Genomic DNA, 10,468 nt, shown 5'->3' on the forward strand with positions numbered 1-10,468 from the left:
GGGTTTATCTTGTGCTGTTTGCCAAAAAAAAAGGGTTAAATGAAAATGACTCGCGCGGATGTCGCATCCACTGCATACGTATCTCATCTGAATATGAGAATCAGAGTCTTCGTAGCTCGGCTGACCTATGGGTTGGGGGATGTGTGCTCTCTAAGACATCGCGTCTTATGCCTACGTATCTCATCTGGCCTGAGAATCAGAGCAAAACGTAGTTCGGCTAACTACGGGGTTGTGGATTGGGTTTTGGACGAACGACGTCACTATGCAATCTACCGGATGCTCGACCTTTGGAGACTTACTCGCCTGTAGTAAAAGGAGTTAACGTGTTGCTTTGGGTTTTAGGGTTTGGGATGCTCAAGGGCAAAAGGGCAGTCCTTGATGAAGGAACCGCGCTACCTGCAGGGATATGAACACATACAAAACAAACATGTATAAAGTAAATGTGCCAACAAGGGGCTCAGAAGTAAATAAACAAAAGAAAACAAATGCCTCCTATCGAGGTCTTCCAGCTAAGAAAGCGATAAAATGCGGAAAAGAGGTAAAAGTACCACACGGATAAAGATCCGAAGTAACAGCAATTAAAGGAGTAAGAAACCCAGGGACCTCCCAAGCTAATGCCATCAAAGAAAAGTGAGTCAGTACAGGTAATCGGAATGAACCTCCAGGGGTTATCCCAGAAATAAATTGGGAAACCACGCAAGTTATCCCTGCAAAAGTCATGTGAGCCCTCACAAAAACTCAACAAAAGGGTTAGTGAAACACGATAAGCATTTTTTTCATGAATAACAGTATGGTTTCAGAAACCTCAAACCCTGTGGCATACACTTCAGAAATCATGTGATTAAACATTCAAGGCATAGGTTTCACCCCATTCATAATACATCACACATTTAAAACATTTCAATTGAAGGCGTAAAATAATGGGAATAGGGCAAACCTGATTGGAGAGCTTGATTGAAATTGAGTTGCACCCGTGAGGCCCTTCAGGGTTTGGAGGCTGCTCTGAGTTCTCTGTCAGGTTTCTCTTCAGGTTTTGTCCAGGGTTTTGTTCCAAGGAAACCTCAGAGTATTTTGCTTCTCTTCCTTTTTCTCAAGTGAAGCCTTGATATTTATAGACTGAATTTCATGGTTTTGTGGGCTCAAATGAGAGAGACCCAAGTCCAAAAAATTTTATTATATTTTATTTATTTTTTTTATTATTATTTTTATTTATTTATTTATTTTGTAAAAAATTATTTATTTATTTTTTTTCGTTTTTTTTTCATTTTTTTTTTTCGTTTTTTTTTTCTTTCAAAAAAAAAATCTCTCATTCTAAGGAAAAGCATGATCCTCCATCATGCAGAGCCGACCACTCGGATCTCACTGCTAACGACACTGCTATGGCCAAGTATGACTTCGACAATCCTATCTATTAAGCCGAAGAAGGGATTGAGGAAGATTTTGAATTGCCTGAAGGGTTAGCCAGATTGTTGAAACAGGAGGACCGAGCTATTACACCTTATCAGGAGGTGATTGAGACCGTCAACATTGGTACCGCAGACGACAAGAAAGAGATCAAGATCGGGGCAAGTCTACAGACCGAGAGGAAAGACCGTTGATCATGTACTTGACTGTGTTAGAAAGGTCAATGGGTTGTGTGCTCGGTCAGCATGACGAGTCAGGTCGAAAAGAGCATGCAATATACTACCTTAGCAAAAGTTTACCGACTGTGAACAAAGATACTCATTGCTCGAGAAAACTTGCCGCACTTTGGCATGGGCTGCTCGCCGACTAAGGCAATATATGTTGACTCACACGACTCTATTGATATCAAAAATGGATCCAGTCAAGTATATTTTTGAAAAGCCATCACTTACCGGAAAGGTTACTAGGTGACAAATGATACTGACAGAGTATGACATCCAATACACTTCACAAAAAGGGAAGTGTCTTGTCGGACTATCTTGCAGAGCAACCGATTGATGATTACCAACCTATGAGGTTTGACTTTTCTGATGAGGACATCATGTTTCTCAAATCGAAAGATTGAGGGGAACCACTCCCGGAGGAGGGGCCTGACCCTGAATCCAAATGGGTTATGATGTTTGATGGGGCGGTCCACGTCAATGGTCACGGAGTTGGTATAGTGTTGATCACACCGGAAGGGGGTTCATATGCCATTTGGTGCCAGAATAACTTTTCCCTGCACCAACAATGAAGCCGAATACGAAGCTTGTATCCTAAGACTTGAGGAAGCCGTCAATATACAGATTAAAACCCTGGATGTATACGGGGATTCAGCTTTGGTCATCAATCAAACCAACAGGGAAATGGTGCTATGCTGGAACTACGTACCCAGAATTGACATATCTCGGTCAGAGACGAATGAAGAAAGCATTTGGTCAGAAAATGCGCCCTCGGGGGTATCAAGTCAGTGAATTGGTACTCAAAAGATTTCTTCCTCCCAACACAGATCACAGGGGCAAATGGACACCGAACTATGAGGGTCCGTACGTGGTTAAAAGGATTTTCTATGGCGGAGCTTTGATGCTAACAACCATGGATGGCGAAGGATTCCCGTCCCCTGTCAACTCAGACGCAGTTAAAAAATACTTCGCATAAAATAGACCCACTGGACGATAAAAAGAATAGTCCAGGCAAAAAAAGGGCATCCCGACGAACCATAAAAAAGAGAATAAAGAGGTTCGGGCAAAAATTAGGGATATAAAAAAGGAGTACACCCGGTGAGTCGAAAACCCAAAAGGGCGGCTCAGGCAAAAATGGGTATCACGATGGATTGAAAACCCGAAAAGGGGGCGATCCAGGCAAAAGTTAGGGAATAAGCGAATGACTGTGATCTGAGTTCATCAGTGTTATATCACCGTTTCATTCAATCCGGCAATCTTCGAAGGTTAAAGATCGACTAATCATCCACTTCAGAAAGCAAGATGAGCAGAGCGTCTTGAGGACATACGAGTCATAGCAGAGTCGAAACTCGGTGGGACCCCGTATCCCCATTGCCATTAGGATAGTTCTTTTTTTATAGCGATCACCTCTTTTCAGGGATCAGCTTCCTGATACCCTCGCCTATTCCTGGCACAAATTTTCTCCCCAGTAAGAGTCGAATAATTCAGTTAAAGAGCCTCTTTATTTTTCATTTATCAGTTTGTTTGCAAAAATGTCCGAATTTTTGATAAAACATATTGCATATGAACATAATGGTGGCTTTTGCAGATGATTTACACAGGAAAACATTTAAAATTGCTTTGAATGTGCTTAATCCCGAACGGTGAATTCAAACCGAGTAATTCCCCCGAGGCATACGTGTATTTTTGGTTGCAGGTCACAGGAACCGGATGCCAAGTCATGAATCCTCATCCCCAAGCGGTTGACAAAGTCTCTCCTCAGCAGAGCATGTTCCCCAACAGAGTTGACAGTATCCAGACTGTCTATCCCCAGTAGAGTTGACAGTATCCAGACTATATATCCCCAGTGGAGTTGACAGTGTCAGACTGTATCTTCCTAGCAACAGCGGAGTGGTTGCATACCCAACGGACAAGAGGGTGGTGTTCCCAGTGTTCATCTCATCCCCAGCAGATTATTTTTAACAGATTTATTAATCCCCAGCTTGAGGGCGATTAGCAAGTTCATATCCCCAGCAAAGGCTGTTTCCTACGACAATTCCCCAGGAAGTGTTTTCCCCACAGACTCTCCTCACAGAGCCTCACCGAACAAAGTTTCCATAGTTGATACTCCCCTCGCAAGGTCAACTTTTCAAGCAGCCAATTTATTTTTGGTGGCTCATTGGTCCCGGTAGACGGATCATTCCCCACAAAGCATTCAAGGATTGATACAGCGATCTGTTCCCTACCGGAGTTTGCTTCCCCAAGCAGATTTCTTTTTACACCATGCATAACATTTGCATTTGCATGCATATCATATCAAGCATACACATAAGCTGATAAACAGGTTCTTCCAAGCAGACTGAAGAATTACTTTACAACCAAGGTCATGAGATCCAGCCAGAGGATCAAGCGTGAGTGATCCAGCCTGAGGGTCGTTTTGAAGATTCAGCCTGAGAATCGTTTTCCAGTGATCCGGCCTGAGGTTCATTTTGAAGATTCAGCCTGAGAATCGTGTTCCAGTGATCCAGCCTGAGGGTCCATTTTGAAGATTCAGCCTGAGAATCATTTTCCAATGATCCAGCCTGAGGGTCATTTTGAAGATTCAGCCTGAGAATCGTGTTCCAGTGATCCAGCCTGAGGGTCATTTCAAAGATTCAGCCTGAGAATCGTGTTCCAGTGATCCAGCCTGAGGGTCATTTCGAAGATTCAGCCTGAGAATCGTGTTCCAGTGATCCAGCCTAAGGCTCAATTTGATAATTCCCCAGTGAAGTCGCCTACAAGCTTTATTTCTCCAGCAAGCCCAAGTCTAATTGAGGAGTCGTTACAACATGTTCTAGCCCGAAGAATATGTACGAAGCCCAAAAGTGGAATATTCTCGAAGCTGCATATCTAATATGAAGGTTGGGTGTAGATTTCAAAAGAGGGTCAACTAGCGCATGCCTCAGATGCGGGATCCTAATGACGGGAATTTATCATCAAAACAATCCAGATCTAGCCAGAAGATCGAAGTAGATTCAGCCAGAGAATCGAAACAAAGAAGATCTAGCCAGAAGATCGAAAATCGCAACAATTCAGATCTAGCCAGAAGATCAAAGTAGATTCAGCCAGAGAATCAAAGGAAATAGATTCAGCCAGAGAATCGAAACGGAGGAGATCTAGCCAGAAGATCGAAGAAGATCTAGCCAGAAGATCAAAATCGTATCCAGCCCGAGGATCAAAATTAATATCCAACCAGAGGACTAAATTGAGTATAGGTTCAGCCAGAGGATCGAAACTCCAGATTAAGCCAGAGGATCGGAAGAAAAATAAACAGCACAGTGTATTTCCGCGTTTTTGTCGTGTTCTCGGAGCGCAAATTTTCGGTCTGTCTTTGGTAATCAATCACAGCTCACCCCGTTTGTCTGATAAGCTGTTCGCTTTCATCCTACTCGGTTTAGCTGATGATTGAATAGGGGCAACTGTAACACCCCAAAATTTGCCCTCCTCATTCATGCATTCATTTAGCATTTCATATTGCATTTCATCATGTCAATCAGAATTAGATTCGAAAAAAAAAATGAAAAAAAAATGAAAAAAAAAACGAAAAAAAAAATAATAATAATTTTTTACAAAAAAAATAAATAAAATAAAAAATAAATAAATAAAATATAATAAAAAATTTTGGACTTGGGTCTCTCTCATTTGAGCCCACAAAACCATGAAATTCAGTCTATAAATATCAAGGCTTCACTTGAGAAAAAGGAAGAGAAGCAAAATACTCTGAGGTTTCCTTGGAACAAAACCTGAAGAGAAACCTGACAGAGAACTCAGAGCAGCCTCCAAACCCTGAAGGGCCTCACGGGTGCAACTCAATTTCAATCAAGCTCTCCAATCAAGTTTGCCTTATTCCCATTATTTTACGCCTTCAATTTGAATGTTTTAAATGTGTGATGTATTATGAATGGGTGAAACCTATGCCTTGAATGTTTAATCACATGATTTCTGAAGTGTATGCCACAGGGTTTGAGGTTTCTGAAACCATACTGTTATTCATGAAAAAAATGCTTATCGTGTTTCACTAACCCTTTTGTTGAGTTTTTGTGAGGGCTCACATGACTTTTGCAGGGATAACTTGTGTGGTTTCCCACTTTATTTGTGGGATAACCCTTGGAGGTTCATTCTGATTACCTGTACTGACTCACTTTTCTTTGATGGCATTAGCTTGGGAGGTCCCTGGGTTTCTTACTCCTTTAATTGCTGTTACTTCGGATCTTTATCCGTGTGGTACTTTTACCTCTTTTCCGCATTTTATCGCTTTCTTAGCTGGAAGACCTCGATAGGAGGCATTTGTTTTCTTTTGTTTATTTACTTCTGAGCCCCTTGTTGGCACATTTACTTTATACATGTTTGTTTTGTATGTGTTCATATCCCTGCAGGTAGCGCGGTTCCTTCATCAAGGACTGCCCTTTTGCCCTTGAGCATCCCAAACCCTAAAACCCAAAGCAACACGTTAACTCCTTCTACTACAGGCGAGTAAGTCTCCAAAGGTCGAGCATCCGGTAGATTGCGTAGTGACGTCGTTCGTCCAAAACCCAATCCACAACCCCGTAGTTAGCCGAACTACTTTTTGCTCTGATTCTCAGACCAGATGAGATACGTAGGCATAAGACGCGATGTCTTAGCGAGCACACATCCCCCAACCCATAGGTCAGCCGAGCTACGAAGACTCTGATTCTCATATTCAGATGAGATACGTATGCAGTGGATGCGACATCCGCGCGAGTCATTTTCATTTAACCCTTTTTTTTTGGCAAACAGCACAAGATAAACCCACACCCTTTAGACAAGAACTACAAAAGTGGATCCCGTAGAGTACTACGGATGCGTAGGGGTGCTAATACCTTCCCTTCGCATAACCGACTCCCGAACCCAAGATTTGGTTGCGAGACCCCGTCTTGTCCTTTCCTTTTTCAGGTTTACTTCGAGCGTTTCCTTTCCCTCCTTTGGGATGAATAACGCACGGTGGCGACTCTTCTGTCATTTTCTTTCGCCGGTTGTTTTTCGCGCACTGTATTTTTCAGGTTGCGACACCGGGGATATGGTCTGATTAGGTTTCAACACATGAATGCATATGTTTGAATTTTTCTATGGCGTAATGCTCCATATCGAATGGAAATGCTACGCGATTTTGAGGATGCAATGATTACTACGTGTCAAATGCAAAATGATGAACTCCGGCTGGGGAGCCAGACGATCAGGTATCCCGACTCTGTGGGGAGACTCTGCTTGAGGAATACTCTGCGGGGGAGAGCACCGACTTCTCACTCATGCTGGAGAAATAACATTGTTGCTGGGGAGAGGATAGACTCCGCTGGGGACATCCTTCATATGATCCAATCCACTCGGGGACTCCGCTTGGGGAAACAATCAATACAACTCCGCTGGGGAATAAACAAGGTGACTGCGCTGAGGAACCATCAATACGATTCCACTAGGGGACAAATAAGGCGACTTCACTGGGGACGACCCAACCAATCCACAAGTAGGATAAACTCTGCTGGAGATAATCTTCACCGAACCGGATCCACTTGGGGAACTTGCTGGGGAAAGCCATCAACACAAACCTCTGCTCGGGAGATCTGCTAGGGAAAGCAACTCTGTTGGGGATACCACACCACTCTGCTAAGGAGGAGCATAACTCTGGTGGGGAAAGTAATATATTAGACCACGCCGGAGAAAGACATCCACAACCCTGCTGGGGATAAGCGCTCAAGACCATGTTGGGGATAGCAATACCTCAAACCAAAGCTCCACTGATACATCCGCTGGGGATACAACATCCTTCCAACTCAGTGGGGATCTCAACTGGGGAAATATTCGCTGAGGAATAAACCCACTTCCAGGCCTGCTGGGGATAGGCAATTCTTAGATCTGCTGGGGATAGAAGGCACTATCCAAAGGCGTCTCTGCAGGGGAGAATAGCTCTGAAAGCTCTCATACTTGCTTGGGGAAACAACTGCTGTAGAATCGTCCTCACAGATGACAACCTGCAAAACAGCACAACACACAGGCCCCAGGGGTTGCATGGACAAGATACGCTCAAGTGTCCTCAACATTCAAAATGATTTTCAAATGTTTTATCTTTCTGCACGTTATTGTTTAGCCTTCATGTTTTTATATGCAATGTTTATCAAAAATTCAGACGTTTTTTGCAAACAAAACGGTAAAAATAAAAACAAAAGAGCCATTTATCTGAATAACGACTTTTATTGATTGAAAATGTGCCTGAAAAGGAGAATACACTGGGAAGCAATTCCTAGAAAGAGGTAATTGCGCACAAAAGGAAAAAATCTATCCTAACGGCAATGTGAACACGGCATCCACTATTTCCCAATTCTGTTATAACTCACAGATCATCAGTTGTTCCTCCCAACTTCCTTGCTTTTTGAGAAGAATGACTGGACCGATCACATCTTTCGAGATGGCAGACGACGACGCGCGATGAGGTACAGATAACTCAGACTGTAGTCTTCGCTTTAATCCCTCTTTTGCCTGGATCGCCCTTTCAGGTTTTCAATCCACCGGGATACCCATTTTTGCCTAAGCCGCCCTTGCGGGTTTTCGACTTACCGGGTGTACAAATTCTTTTCATTTTTATCCCTAATTTTTGCCCGAACCTTTTCTTTCTGTTTTTTTTTTGTTCGCCGGGATGCCCTTTTTTTTTGCCTGGCCTCTTTTATTCTTTTTGTCCAGCGGGTCGATTTACGCGAAGTATTTTTTTGACTACATCTGAGTTAACAGGGGATGGAAAATCTTCACCATCCATAGTTGTAAGCATCAAGGCTCCACCGGAGGAAACCTTCTTCATAACATATGGACCTTCATAATTAGGAGTCCACTTGCCCCTGTTATCTGTACCGGGAGGAAGGATCCTCTTCAAAACTAGATCACCAGTTTGATAGCTTCGAGGACGCACTTTCTGATCAAAGGCTCTCTTCATCCTTCTCTGATACAACTGCCCATGGCACACAGCTGCAAGCCGTCTCTCCTCGATAAGGCTCAACTCATTAAACCTTGTTCGAATCCATTCGGCTTCATCCAGCTTGACGTCTAACAAAACCCTCAGAGAAGGGATCTCCACTTCAACAGGTATGACTACTTCCATACCATACACAAGGGAGTACGGGGTTGCCCCGGTCGACGTACGCACTGAAGTACGGTACCCATGCAAAGCGAAAGGCAACATCTCATGCCAATCTTTGTACGTCATGACCATCTTCTGCACAATCTTCTTGATATTCTTATTTGCCGCCTCTACAGCACCATTCATCTTTGGTCTGTAAGGAGAAGAATTGTGATGTTCAATTTTGAAATCTTTACAAAGCTCTTTCATCATCTTGTTATTGAGATTCGAACCATTGTCAGTGATGACTCTCTCAGGAACCCCATAATGACAGATGATTTCTTTCTTGATGAACCGGGCAACCACTTGTTTGGTAACGTTAGCATAGGAAGCTGCTTCCACCCATTTGGTGAAGTAGTCAATCGCAACCAGGATGAAGCGATGTCCATTAGAAGCAGTAGGCTCAATCTTCCCTATCATATCAATGCCCCACATCACGAATGGCCAAGGCGAATTCATGACATCCAGAGGGCTTGGTGGTACATGCACCTTATCAGCATAGATTTGACACTTATGGCACTTCCGAGTGTACTTGAAACAATCGGCTTCCATAGTCATCCAGTAATAACCGGCTCTCAACAACTTCTTCGACATTGCATGACCACCAGCATGGGTACCAAACGATCCTTCATGCACTTCCTGCATCAACATGTCTGCTTCGTGTCTATCCACGCATCTGAGCAGAACCATGTCAAAGTTTCTCTTGTACAGAACGTCATCCTGATTCAAATAAAAGCTTCCAGCTAGCCTTCTCAGGGTTTTCTTGTCATTCTTCGACGCACCTTCAGGATATTCCTGGCTCTTGAGGAAGTTCTTGATATCATAGTACCACGGCTTCTCATCAACAACAGACTCGGCTGCAAACACATACGCGGGCCTCTCGAGTCGATTCACCGCAACATGTGGCACATGATTCCACCAATGAACTTTGATCATAGAAGACAAAGTAGCCAAAGCATCAACCATCTGATTCTCGTCTCGGGGGACATGATACAACTTCACCTTCTTGAAGAACGTCAGTATTCTTCTGGTGTAATCTCTATAAGGAATCAGATGCGGCTGGTTAGTATTCCAATCTCCATTGACCTGGTTAATCACTAGAGCGGAATCTCCATAAATATCCAGAGTCTTGATCCTTAGATCGATGGCTTCTTCTATCCCCATGATACAAGCCTCATACTCAGCTTCGTTGTTGGTGACATCAAAAGTCAATCTGGAAGAGAAAGGTATATGAGCCCCTTTCGGATTGATAAGCACTGCACCAACACCGTTACCGTTCACATTCACAGCCCCATCAAACATCAATGTCCACTTGTCGTCAGGATCCGGTCCCTCCTCGACAAGAGGCTCTTCACACTCTTTCATTTTAAGATACATGATGTCTTCATCAGGGAATTCAAACATCATAGGCTGATAGTCATCAATCGGTTGCTCGGCGAGGTAGTCTGACAGAATACTACCTTTGATGGCCTTCTGCGACGTGTACTGAATATCATATTCTATTAAGATCATCTGCCAACGGGCAACACGTCCGGTGAGAGCCGGCTTCTCAAAGATGTATTTTACTGGATCCATCTTAGAAATCAACAAGGTAGTATGGTTCAACATATACTGCCTCAGTCGGCGAGCAGCCCAGGCCAAAGCACAACAAGTTTTCTCAAGCTGTGAATATTTGATTTCACAGTCGGTAAACTTTTTGCTA

The sequence above is a fragment of the Lathyrus oleraceus genome, chromosome 2 (genome assembly GCF_024323335.1).
Source record: "Lathyrus oleraceus cultivar Zhongwan6 chromosome 2, CAAS_Psat_ZW6_1.0, whole genome shotgun sequence".
Classification (NCBI taxonomy): Eukaryota; Viridiplantae; Streptophyta; class Magnoliopsida; order Fabales; family Fabaceae; genus Lathyrus; species Lathyrus oleraceus.